A 12,858-nucleotide genomic window follows, 5' to 3' on the forward strand; every position below is an offset into this window, starting at 1 on the left:
GAATGTATAATGAAGCCATGGAAGGACAAACAGTCATTCTTCGCTTAACCATGGGGATACAATCTGAGGAACGTATCACGAGGCGATTTCCTCACTGTGCAAACATCACAGAGCGTATCTACACACACCCAATGCTGGAGCCCAGTACACACCCAGGCCATGTGGTAAAGCCTGCTGCTCCAGACTATAAACCTGGACGGCAGGCAAATGGACTAAATGCAGTAGGCAACTGTAATACAACAGTAAGAATTTGTGTGTCTATAACAGACGCCGTACACTGTGGGGGACTTTATGACAGATGCCGTACACTGCTGGGGACTTTATCACAGACGCTGTACACTGCTGGGGACTTTATGACAGATGCTGTACACTGTGGGGACTTTATGACAGACACCGTACACTGCTGGGGACTTTGTGACAGATGCTGTACACTGCTGGGGACTTTGTGACAGATGTCGTACACTGCTGGGGACTTTGTGACAGATGCTGTACACTGCTGGGGACTTTGTGACAGACGTCGTACACTACTGGGGACTTTGTGACAGACGCCGTACACTGCTGGGGACTGTGACAGATGCTGTACACTGCTGGGGACTTCATAACAGACGCTGTACACTGCTGGGGACTTCATGACAGACACTGTACACTGCTGGGGACTTCATGACACACGCTGTACACTGTGGGGACTTTATAACAGACGCTGTACACCGTGGGGACTTTATAACAGACGCTGTACACTGCTGGGGACTTTATGACAGACGCTGTACACTGTGGGGACTTTGTGACAGATGCTGTACACTGCTGGGGACTTTATGACAGACGCTGTACACTGTGGGGACTTTGTGACAGACGCCGTACACTGCTGGGGACTTTGTGACAGACGCCGTACACTGCTGGGGACTTTATAACAGACGCCGTACACTGCTGGGGACTTTGTGACAGATGCTGTACACTGCTGGGGACTTTATAGGAGACACTGCACACCACGGGGGATTTTATAGTAGACGCTGTACACTGCGGGGGACCTTATAACAGACACTGTACACTTAGGCGACACTATTTTTTTTTACGTTTTGGTGGCTCACGCCCGTAATTCCAACATCCTGAGAGGGTTTCAAAGCAGGAGGACTGCTTGACGCCAGGAGTTCAAGACCAGCCTTGGCAACAAAGCAAGATCCCATCTCTGCAATCAATCAATCAATAAGCCGGGCATGGTAGCATGCACCTGTAGTCCCAGCTACTTGGGAGGTGGAGGCAGGAGAATCACTTGAGTCCAGAAAGTCAAGGCTGCAGTCAGCTATGACTGCACCACAGTGCTGCAGCCTGGGTGACAGAATGAAACTCTGTCTCTTAAAAAAAAGTTTTTCTTTCTTCAATAATAAATTAACTTCAGCTTACTGTAACTTTTTTACTTTATAAGTGTTTAAACTTTTGCCTCTTTTGTAACAACACTTAGCTTAAGACACACAGATGTTATATAGCTGTACAAAAGTATTTTCCATCTTTGTATCTTTATCCTATAAGCTTTCTCCTGTTTTTAACTGTTTAAACTTGTTACAAAGACACACACACACACACACACACACACACACACACACACTAGCCTAGGCCTACAAAGGGTCAGGATGGTAATATCACTGTCCTCCCTCTCTACCTCTTGTCCCACAGGAAGGTCTGCAGGGGCAGTAACACACACGGAACCGTCATCTCCTAGGATAACAATGTCTTCTGGATACTGATGGTGGCGGTGGCCTGCCTGGAGCAGCCGCTGTGGTGATGCGGGCTGCAGCGGGGAAGGTGTGGCAGGGGCTGTGCACTCAATGGAGCCAGTGAGAGCCAGAAACAGAGGGGAGTCCACCCAATTCTGAGTTGGTGGCGCGGAAGCCCCACACTCCTGGACACAGCTCCACCCTACCAGCCACGGCTGCAGACCCGGGCACCCCTGCACTCTTGGGGGCCTGGGAAGCCTCCCCGCCCCTGCAGGCTCAGAAGTGCCTGCTCCTACTGCGTGGTCTCTCCCGGTTCTCAGTGCCTGCTCCAACTCTGGAGCAAAGCTGAAGCCCAGCCTGAGCTCTGTAGCAACATGGCTGGTATGTGTGCACTCAGAGAAGGGCTGACATGCCAGCCCCCTGCCAACTCTGCCCCCTCTGGACTTTGGCCACCAACAAGCATGAGAGGGAGGCTGAGGGGGAGCTGAAGGTGGCTCGGCACAGGCCTGCAAGTGCCCTCAGCACAAACAGCCTGGGCACCATGGATGACATGACCGACGGTGGCTGGAGGCAAACAGGCTTCTGGGCAGAAAGCAGAAGGTCCCCAGTGAAGCCCCGCCTTCCAGCCAGGGACCGCGTGAAACCTGGGAGCCAGGGACCGCGTGAAACCTGGGAGCCAGGCACCGCGTGAAACCTGGGAGCCAGGCTGTCGGTCCCAGGCGAAGTCTGCAGCCTGGAGAAAGAACTCCTGGTGCTCACCCTGGGTCCACCAATGGCCACCCTGGACCAATCAGCATGCACTTCCTCCCTTCTGAGCCCACACAAACTCCAGACCCAGCCAGGCTCACACACAGGTCACCACTACCAGCTGTGGGAAGGAGCTGCCACTGCAGGTCTCCTCTCCACTGAGAGCGGGACACTCATCAGGGTGACCTGCCTGCAGAAAGGACCAACCCACTGTGGCTCTCCTGAGAGCTGATCTGTCACTCAGTGAACCTCCTCTCCACCTTGTTCACCCTCCAGTTGTCTGTGTGTCTCATTTGTCCTGGATGCAGGACAAGAACTTGGGACCCACCTAGTGGCATGACTAAAAGAGCTATAACACAAACGGGACAGAAACACACCTCCCCACTCGCAACATTGCAGGCAACAAAGAGGAGGGAAGAGCTGCAGCTCTTCAGGAAGCCCAGACCTAGAAATTCCTTGAGCCGTGGCACCCTCTTTGGGGCTCTGCAGTTCCTGGCGTCTCCAAGCTTCCAGCGCCACCACGTTCCCCTCATTCAGACGCGGGTGCTCACAGGGGAAGCCACTGCAGAACATCTGGTCCAGGCGCAGCCTTGCAAGGAGCCAGCACCTGTGCCAGCACCTGGGGTTGCATGCCCGGCTGCGCACAGTGGCCAGACCCATGCTTGCTCACCCACACACCCCTCACTAATCCACGCCTGGTTCACCCTTGGCAGGTGTAGGATCTGAGCTGGTAGCACGAGCTGAGCACAGCCTGCTGGGCTGAATGAGCGGAACAAGCCCAGCAGGTGTGAGCACTACTCAGGCAGAGGCACCGCCGTCCAAAGAGGTGTCCAGCTGTCTAAGTGACACCCCAAGGATCCCATGACAATACCTCCTGAAGGCCCTGCCTGAGGCTGTTTTGAATTTTTTTTTTTTTTTTTTTTTTTTTTTTTTGAGACAGAGTTTCACTCTTGTTGCCCAAGCTGGAGTGCAATAGTGCAATCCCGGCTTAGTGCAACCTCCGCCTCCCAGGTTCAAGTGATTATTCTGCTTCAGCCTCCCAAGTAACTGGGATTACAGACGCGCACCACCATGACCGGCTCATTTTTGCATTTGTAGTAGACAGGATTTCGCCATGTTGGCCAGGCTGGTCTCAAACTCCTGACCTTAGGGGATCCGCCCACCTCAGCCTCCCGAAGTGCTGGGATTACAGGCGTAAGCCACCATACCCAGCCAACTTTTTTTTTAATAAGTAGAAGGAGTACACTCTAAAATAATGATTAAAAGTATAATAAATACACAAAACAATAACGTGAGTGTTTATTATCAAGTATTATGTAGCATATGTGCTGAACTTTTAGATGACAGGCAGGGTAGCAGGTCTGCTCACACCAGCATCACCACACACGTAAGTAATGCATTACACTACAACATCATGACCATTAGGACATCACTAGGGGACAGGAATTTTTCGGCGCCAGTATAATCTTACAGGTCCACCCTTGTCTATACCATCCATCACTGACCAAAACGCCCTTATGCTTCACGTGACTGTGTAAGAAACTCACAAGAGGCCAGGCATGGTGGCTCACACCTGTAATCCCAGCACTTTAGGAGGCCGAGGCAGGCAGATCACCTGAGGTCGGGAGTTGAGTTTGAGACCACCCTAGCCAACATGGTGAAACCTTGTCTCTACTAAAGATACAAAATTAGCTGGGCGTGGTGACACATGCCTGTAATCCCAGCTACTCAAGAGGCTGAAGCAGGAGAATTGCTTGAACCGGGGAGGCGGAGGTTGCGGTGAGCCGACATCGCACCATTGCACTCCAGCCTGGGCAACAGCAGCGAAACTCCGTCTCAAAAAAAAAAGAAAAAGAAAAAAAAAAAAAGAAGAAACTCACAAAAGTGGCTGCTGTGGAGATGAAGGCTTGGCCAGCCAGGGATAGGGACACTTTCTACTGGATGCTTCCTGCCATGTTTTAATTGTCAAACTACTTAAACTATTCAAAACAGTAAAGTAGAAGGTCATTAGAATAACTTGTGGGCCACCCACACTGTGGAACAGGTCTCAGCAACAGGAAGAAACCACTCCCGGCCCCCACAGCAGCCCTGAGAACCGTCCGGGGAACGATGGCGAATGGGAAAAGCCAATCCCTGGCCACACACTGCAGGATTCCACTTCTACAACTCGCTTCAAATGACAACATTACGGAGACGGACAGAGAACTGGTGGCTCCCAGGAGTTAAGGAAGGGTTCGAGGCAGAAGCGAGGTAGGCTTCACTGGAAACGGGCTCCGACACAGGGCTCCTCTGAGTGATGATGGAAACCTCAGGCATGGCAGCCGCGTTGGCCAATCTGCTGGCTGCGCTGTTGTCCTCTTTCTGCACAAAGTTACCACTGGGGAAACTGGGTGAGCAGTGCACAGGATCTGTGTATTATTTCTTATAACTGTATGGGAATTTACAATGGTCACAACAAAAAGTTTAATTTACAAAAAGACCGAGACGTCAAACACCACGCCTGAAGGTGCGAAGTGAAAGAGCAGAGGCCACATTCTCCCTGGTCTGGCTCCCCCGAGCACCTGCCCCGTCCACTCCACCACCTCCTGGAGTGGAGGACCAGAGGGAGGCGAAGCATCACACAGTCCACCCTCTCCTAATGCAGACAGGGAATCCCAGGAGGAAAATCGGAGGAAAGCCCAGGCAGCAAAGGCAGCCATGGCGTTCAAAGCACAAGCTGCTTGGCTACATGGTCAGTGTGGCATTGCTCGTGCTGGTCACCTGAGACTTCCAGTTCTCCTCCCTCGGGAGTGTGGGGCACTTCCTGGCCTCTTGTGGTTGCAGCCGTGTGGTTCCTTCTGGCCAATGAACTGTTGAGTCCCCAACGGACATACACCTTTGTTGCTTCAGGCTACTAAAACCTAAGCTGAGGGATGTTCATTACAAAAGCAAAACCTTGCCTATATGGTTACATTCTCCACCCATCCAATCACAGCTCTGCCCACGCCGGCTGCCCGTCTTCGCTCCTTGCTGGGCTGGGAGCCCTCCCGCCCCGGCTAAGGCAGAAGGCTGCAGGCTGCCCATGGGCCCCACGCTTATGCCTGTGCCTCCAGTGGCCTCCATACCCTCTTGCACAGGTTAAGGTGTCAAAATAACAGCTTTGGGGGCAGATAAGCAGAAAGGCGGGAGGTACTCTACCAGTCGGACCACCCTGCTGGACCGAAGGAACCAGGGTGTGGGCACCCCACAGCAGCAGGGCGGGTGGACCAGACAGCTCAGACCTCTGACTCCCCATCTGTAAACTGGGGAGTGAAAGCAGCTCTAGAACTATTCTCAACTACAGAATCTTTTCTCCAAACACAACCGTACTCAGAAGATACCAAGTACAACAGGTCACATCAGAGCTGCTCTGGGTAAAGGGAGGGACGGTGATGGCAGCAGGGAAGACTAGAACCCCTGGGGTTCCAAGGAGCAAATCAGCTCACCTGAAAGTGCCCCACAGTCCTGGGCCCATTTCCTGTGGGGCAGTGTCTACGGCCAGGCCCCACGGGATTCCTCCCACAGCTCTGCTCTGCACTTGCTTCTTGGCCTTGGGTCCTGGGCCCATTTCCCGTGGGGCAGTGTGGGAAGGACAGGCCACAGTGTCTACGGCCAGGCCCCACGGGATTCCTCCCACAGCTCTGCTCCGCACTTGCTTCTTGGTCTTGGGAAACCACATCACCTCTTGGGTTGGACAGAAAACGACTCCCACCTCCCTGCTCCAACCAGGGGCACCAGGGGCACCAGGCCACTGAGCTCTGAGCTGTGCGACAGTCCGCAGGGTCACCGCAGCACTCCTCACACCCCAGCCGCCGGCGCGCCCGTCCACGTCCCCGCGTGCCCTGTCAAGGCTCCTCAGCTGGCAGCATCCCAGGCTGCACCTGCGCCGTGGGGACAGTGAAGCGCACTAAGAGTGCAGGGCCCTAGAAGCCAAGTCTCCATGAGGAGAGACACGGGCAGGTGACCCGGCCTCCCTTCCGTAAGATAGGGTGATGGTGTCACCTTGGAGGCTGCTCTGGGAAGTCAGGACCTGCCCGCCTGCAGGAAGCATCGCTGCTCCTGTCTCCCACCACTTCCTGCTCCTGGCAGGGGAGGGGGCGGCCCCATGCATCAGAGGCCGAGCAGCCTAAAGGTGAGGCTCAGCTCCTCCCATGGTTATCTTGTGCCCACTGTGCACATTTCCCTGTGCTAAGACCACAGAGACAGAAAAGACAAGGTCCCGGCCCTTGCGGAGGAAAGCTAACAACCGCAATGCAACAAGGCCGAGCCACACGGAGCCGCTTCCCAAAATCTGCAGCCCTCTCTCTCCTTGCCCTCCCTGGGAGGCACCAGGCCCTCAGGATGAGCGGATGGGGCTGACTCCTGACGGCGTCCCCGAGCAGAGACTTCAACAGCCCAGGAGGTCACCAGTCGGGGCCACTCCAGGCAGAGTGGCAGCCCCAGCAAAGACACCGGGGGCAGGCTGGGGGCAGCCTGAGAAGTCAGCGCAGCAGGTTTCCCAGGGGCTGGAAAGCCCAGGGAGCACCGCAAATGCCAAGTGAGAGTGAGGCTGGAGCTGCCAGGAAGATCTGTCACCAGAGGGGGGCACGGCCAGAGCCACCCCTCAGCCAGATGCACCATTAAGGGGCCCAGGCTAGAGGCTGTGACCAGCGAAAACGCCCAGGTACCTGGAAGCAGCAGAAGCAACGGTCCTCCCCACTCGCAATTCCCGCCTCCCGCGCCCACTCCCAGCACGCCACGCTCATCAGCACCTCCCCACAAGTGAGCAGCAGGGGGGAAGGAGGTCAGACTCCCAGCAATGAGTCCAGCTCCTCATTAGCACGGAGCGCAGCCAGCCCAGGAAGGAGACTGCTGTGCTGTGTTGTTTCTTTCTAATGCGGGGAGAGACTGATTCTGGGCTTCTGGTTTAAAAATATGTCCCCTTCCAAATACTTGGCTAGAATGGATCATGGGTCCGGATGGAGGACGGCCCAGGTGGCCCGCTCCGTCCAGGGCAGACACCTGTGGCTCTCTTTGTCCACGGCTCTCTGACAGGAGCCTTGATGATCCATGCCCTCAGAACACTGGCCCTCATCTTCCCCAGACCACACTACACTCAATTCCTTCACCATCACCCCTCCAAGGCCCAGCTTCCCACTGGTACAGATTCAGTCTGCACCCCTCAGATGACACCCAGGGTCAGGCTCAGGCGATAAACACACACACGCGTGCACGCACCTGGCCCCAAAGCCCTGGAAACACTTGACTCAACTAGACACCATCCACAGGCAACCACAGCCTCCAGGGGGCTCACGCCACCCCAACCTCCTAGCCTCAAGCCTTATAGGAACAAGAATCGTGAGCACTGCCCACCTTCCTTCTCCATCAGAAATCTCAACCTCCGTACCTGGATTCCTTCAAGCCTGCGAACCCTTGCCACACTCTGCTCTGGAACATCTCAACACGGAACGGAGGGACAGGATTAGGTCTTTATTGGTGCAGTAATTGCCATTACTAATAACATCCTCTAACTCAAACAGGGAAATTTTGTTTGTAAAGCTGCTTCCAGCCTGGTCCTCCAGGAGAGCAGCAGAGCAGGATCGCCAGACGGGCAGGACAGCAGAACGGTGAGCAGTGCCTCTGATTTCCGCCTCTGATCAGAATCCTGGTCAGATCACCAGGGCTCAATTCATGGCTGGTGATTTACCACCCCCATGACTTCAGGTAAGTTTCCCAAGGCTGGGAGGTCACCTGATCTGAGGAGTAGGAAGAGCCTAGCAGGTGCCTGACAGATGCCCTGTGGTCAAAAGCAGGTGTCATTATAATCAGGATCGAAGACAGCCTGACGCTCAGTTCTACTGTGCAAGCTGGCTGTGCTGTGGCTGGCCGGGTAGAGCAAGCTCTCTGATGCGTGGGGCAGTGGCGAGGCAGCCCAAGGGTCTCACAGAAGAGAGGCAGCTCCACCTGCCCTGCAGCTGCCCTCCCTGACCCTCCACAGCCCCTCTGTGCACCTTGGGAATTCTTCCCTACACCCCTCAGGTGATGTCCGCAAGACGCCCGGAGATTCCAAGCCTCTGGGACAGATGTGATGTCGCCCACCTCCCAGAAGGCTGCGGGATCAGACTAACGACACGGAAAGGCAGGGCTTCTGGAGGAGCCGAGTGACATGGGCGGGGCCCTACGGCTAAGATGCGGCAATGCTGTGTCCCCACCCGGATGCTATATAGGTCAGGGCTGGGTTGTAGCCCTCCCCTGGCAGCAAATTAGAGGCAGAAAACAAGGCAATCTTCCACTGTGGAAGAAAACAACAGTTGATCTGGCCAGAGCACTGGGCCAGGGGCTCCCAGGCCAGCGTGAGTGCCTGGCTCTGCCCACTCGCTTCCAAGCTGGGGAGGGCTCCCGCCTGCAGCCTGGAGCCCAGGGTTGCCAGGATAATGAGCAGCAGCTGCCGCCAGTCCACCCAGCTGCGTGGCTAGCCTGCCAATCCATCAAGGGGGCCCACAGCGTGGCCACCACAAGGCACTCAGCCACACAGCGCCAAGGCATGGGGCTTGGCCCCTGCAGGCTCCAGTCACAGGCCCTAGGTGTGGCCTGGACCAGACCCCAAAGCACTGCTCCACCCAGCCCTGTCTCCAGACTTCTTCAGCAAACCTCAGCCTGGGCCCCAGGTTTCCTGCTCAGCACCAACAGCCACCAGAAAAGTCCAGGCCTCACCCTGCCTCTCAAGCCCCTCACAGGCTGACCCGAGTCAGACCTGCCCACTAGGAGTCTGGCACTGTCACCAGAGACAGCACCGGCCATGCGCTCTCCAACTCTCCCGCTCATTCCTTCTTGCCTTTGGTCTTTCGGTCGCCACTCCTCCACACACAGATGCCGCAAATGTTTAGACAGGGCTGAGCATCCCAGAAGAAAGCAGAGGAATCTGAGAGGAGGGCTGCTCAGGAGTCCACTACTATTGACAATGCACAAACCAGACTTAAAAGAACATAATGAATTATAGCTGGACTGGGTCACAAGGTCAAAATCTACTTGTAGCAAATCACACCATCCAAACAAACCCAGTAGCCACAGAAACGCCCGTGTGCATTAAAAAAGAAAGCTTGCAGCCAGACACCGTGACTCATGTTGGGAATCCCAGCACTTTGGGAGGCCGAGGTGGGAGGATGGCTTAAGGCCAGGAGTTCAAGACCAGCCTGGGCAACTGGGCAACATAGTGAGACACCCCTATCTTAAAAAAAGGGGAGCTGGGCACGGTGGTTCATGCCTGTAATCCCAGCACTTTGGGAGGCTGAGGCAGGTTGATCACCTGAAGGTCAGGAGTTTTGAGTCCAGCCTGGCCAACGTGGTGAAACCTGTCTCTACTAAAAATACAAAATATTAGCCAGGCATGGTGGCGGGCACCTGTAGTCCCAGCTATTTGGGAGGCTGAGGCAGGAGAATCACTTGAACCCGGGAGCTGGAGGTTGCAGTGAGCCGAGACTGCGCCACTGCACTCCAGCCTGGCGACAGAGTGAGACTCCATCTCAAGAAAGAAATAAAAAGAAAAAGAAAAAGAAGAAGAAGATGATAGCCTAACCCCACCTGTTCATACGGTCAAACACCACTCAGAGGGATAAAACGCCCAACAACCTCGGAAGAAATGTGTCTGTCTGGGTTGAATGAACGGCGTCCTAGAACCCGACAGTTGAGGGACTCACAGCAAGATGACCATTCTGCGCCTCAGTCTCTCCATCTGGGAAATGGGGATAACACACCCTCCTCCCAGGGTGACTGTGAGAATAAACTGAGTAATGAGCACAGGTCACTGGTCACCTGGCACCAGGAAGTGCTATGACTAGTACCATTCATGTCATGACCTGCAGACACTCACCAACCCTTTCCAGGACTGTGGAAGGCGCATCCACGCCGTGTCGTAAATGCCTTGGTACAGCCATGGTTGAGGCGTGTGTGTCTTTCCTCCCCACCTGGAAGGTGACTCCCCAACTCCTCCCACCTGGAAGGTGACTCCCTGATTCTGTCTCAAGCTCCAGCATCATGACCTTCCACAGCTGCACTTTTCACCACATTCTGCTCGAAGCCTTACATGTCCAGTTTATTTATTCATTAAAACCTGCTGGGTGCCCATCCTACTCTCAGTGCTGGGCTGGGCACTCAGGACACAAGGGTGACATGGCAGAGGTCTAGGCCACAGGGGCTCACAGGCACACAGGAAAGACAAACACAGGAGTGCCAGGGCATTCCAAGCACAAGGCTCTGCATTGACAGGCACACCGGGGAGAAACGCCACAGACTGTGCAGGAGAAAGTACTGCACTGTCAGGGACGTGAAGCAGGGACTGAAGATGTGGCTGGAGCTGCTGGCAGAAGCCAAACCCAGGACCTCCCTCTGCAGGCCATGAGGAGCTGTGGAAGGGACTCAGGGACACCTGGCTGCCCACAAGCCCATGAGCCCCTAGACCAAGTGCCTAGGTCTAGGCTCTCGACCCATCATCTGCAGAGGGCCAGACTCAGGGGACATGTCCAGGGAAGGTTCCTAGATGGAGTCAGAGCAGCCACAGGCTGCCAGATGTTCATGGGGCCAGGCCAGCAGAGGAGGAGAGAAACAGAGGTGACCCAGCCAAAACTCAACCTCCTCCGGGAACTCTTCTTGGATCTGCCAGCCTCCCACAGCCACCTGCATTCACGGCCTGCGCTGCTGCATCCAAACATTTGTTCCACGACTTCTGCTGAGATCCTGTGATGTATAAGCTCGAACTGTATGAAAGCAGCGGTCCAGTCGGCTGAAGCACTTCAGTACTAACAAACTTCAGCTTTCTTTCAACTTAATACTATGTCCACACTGGGGGTATCCTAAGCAACAATCCCCATCCCAGTCTCACAGACACTAAAGATTAAACAGAAAACAAGCAGATGAGCGACAGTGACAAACAGGAAATACTGTAGGAAGGAGAGTGGTCAGAAAGGTGAGCTCAGACATGCCGGAAGCGGAGCTGCCACCAAGCCAGGAGCGAGCCAGGAACTAAAAGAGCAGGCAAGTGTGCAGCAGAGGAAGGAAAGGGCGCCAGGTGTGGCTGGAAAGGCACCTGGCAGGATGAGGGGCAGAGAAGCATGGATGGAGCATGGGTGGAGAAGCACGGGCGAGGCCCATTTTGAGCAGCACCCCGGCTCACAGAACTTCCTGTGATAAGCAGTGTTCCCTACCCGCGCTGTCCAACACAGCCGCCACCAGACACGCGTGGCTACTGAGTGTCTGACATGTGACCACAGGCACGGAGGACCTGAATCCTTCATGTTAAGGTCAATATAAACAGCCACACATGCCTAGGGGCTACCACACTGGACATCACAGATAGAGCTTCCAGAGCAGGAGGACTGCGCCATGAGGCAACAAACACGAGGTCCCTGGAGAGTTTCTGCGGGGGCAGCACAGATCAGCATCACCTGAAAGTCCCTGGTGGGGATGTCGCCGGCCCCAGTACCCAGGAAGCACCTTCTTACAACTTGGAGAAGGGACAGAAAAGCGTGGAGAGGCAAGCACACAGGGGCGGGGTCCCCAGCTCAGTCTCGAAGGCGGGCTCCGCCAGTTGAGTGGAAGGGCACCATCCCTTGCACCCAGCACGCAGGCACCGGGGCGCTCCCCGGGACGGCACTGACCTCCAGATGCAGGCACCGGCTGCCCGGGCCAGAGCCCACTGACCTGGGGTCTGGACAGCGCGCAAGGACCCGCCGAGGAGCGCACGTGCCCGCGGGCCGGTCCCCGAAACGCGTCGCTCTCGGGGGACCGCGGCTCCGGGTCCCTGGCGCCCCTCGGGTCCACCCCCGGCGCGGCCCCGCGCCGGCCCCCGGCCGCCTCGCCCTCGCCGCCCCACGTCCGGCCCCGACCAGGCCCCGGCCCCACCGCTGCCGCCTCACCTGGGCCTCGGTGGCTCGCGGGCCGCTCCGTGCGCTCAAGGCGGGCGGGGCGGGCACCCAAACATCACGTGACGGCCCCTCCCGCCGCCGGCGTGCGCGGCCCCTCCCACACCAGCCAATGGCCGCCGGGCCCGGACGCGCGCGGGGACTACCTGCCCCAGAGGCCCTCGCGCGGAGCCGGAAGCGGCGCGGACGGCGGACGGCTGGGCCAATAGGCCTCTGCGGGTGCGCGCGCGAGTTGGCTGTCCCCGCCTGCCTCGTGGTGGGCCTCCGTTTCCCCGTTGTGCACATGGGGATGACGGCGAAGGTGGAGGTCACGCGGAGGGCGGTGGCCCGGCGTTGAGGCGCTTCGGGAGCGGGCTCCGCCCTGCCCAGGCCGAGCCCGGACCTCACACTGGCTCCTAGAAGCTCGAGCTCCTGCGGGGCTGCAGGGGCGGCAGGTCTCGGCCAGGGGAGGGCCGAGCACCTGCGCTTCTGGGGCTGCGGGGACGGGC

The 12,858-nt window shown here is 56.5% G+C and overlaps 1 protein-coding gene across 2 annotated transcripts in view; it reads right to left on the minus strand.

The window, feature by feature from the left end:
* The window catches only part of TSNARE1 (t-SNARE domain containing 1), a 135,438-nt gene extending 122,895 nt beyond the window's left edge, over positions 1-12,543 (minus strand). The window contains exon 1 of one of the 2 annotated variants that reach the window (XM_031669788.1): positions 12,365-12,543. The gene's annotated coding sequence lies outside the window, so the exon portion shown is untranslated. Of the gene's footprint in view, positions 1-12,106; positions 12,272-12,364 lie in introns of those variants that run through there. The other variant, XM_031669789.1, reaches the window with a different exon arrangement.
* Positions 12,544-12,858: the final 315 nt, after the last annotated feature.

Source organism: Papio anubis, chromosome 8, assembly GCF_008728515.1.
Source record: "Papio anubis isolate 15944 chromosome 8, Panubis1.0, whole genome shotgun sequence".
Classification (NCBI taxonomy): Eukaryota; Metazoa; Chordata; class Mammalia; order Primates; family Cercopithecidae; genus Papio; species Papio anubis.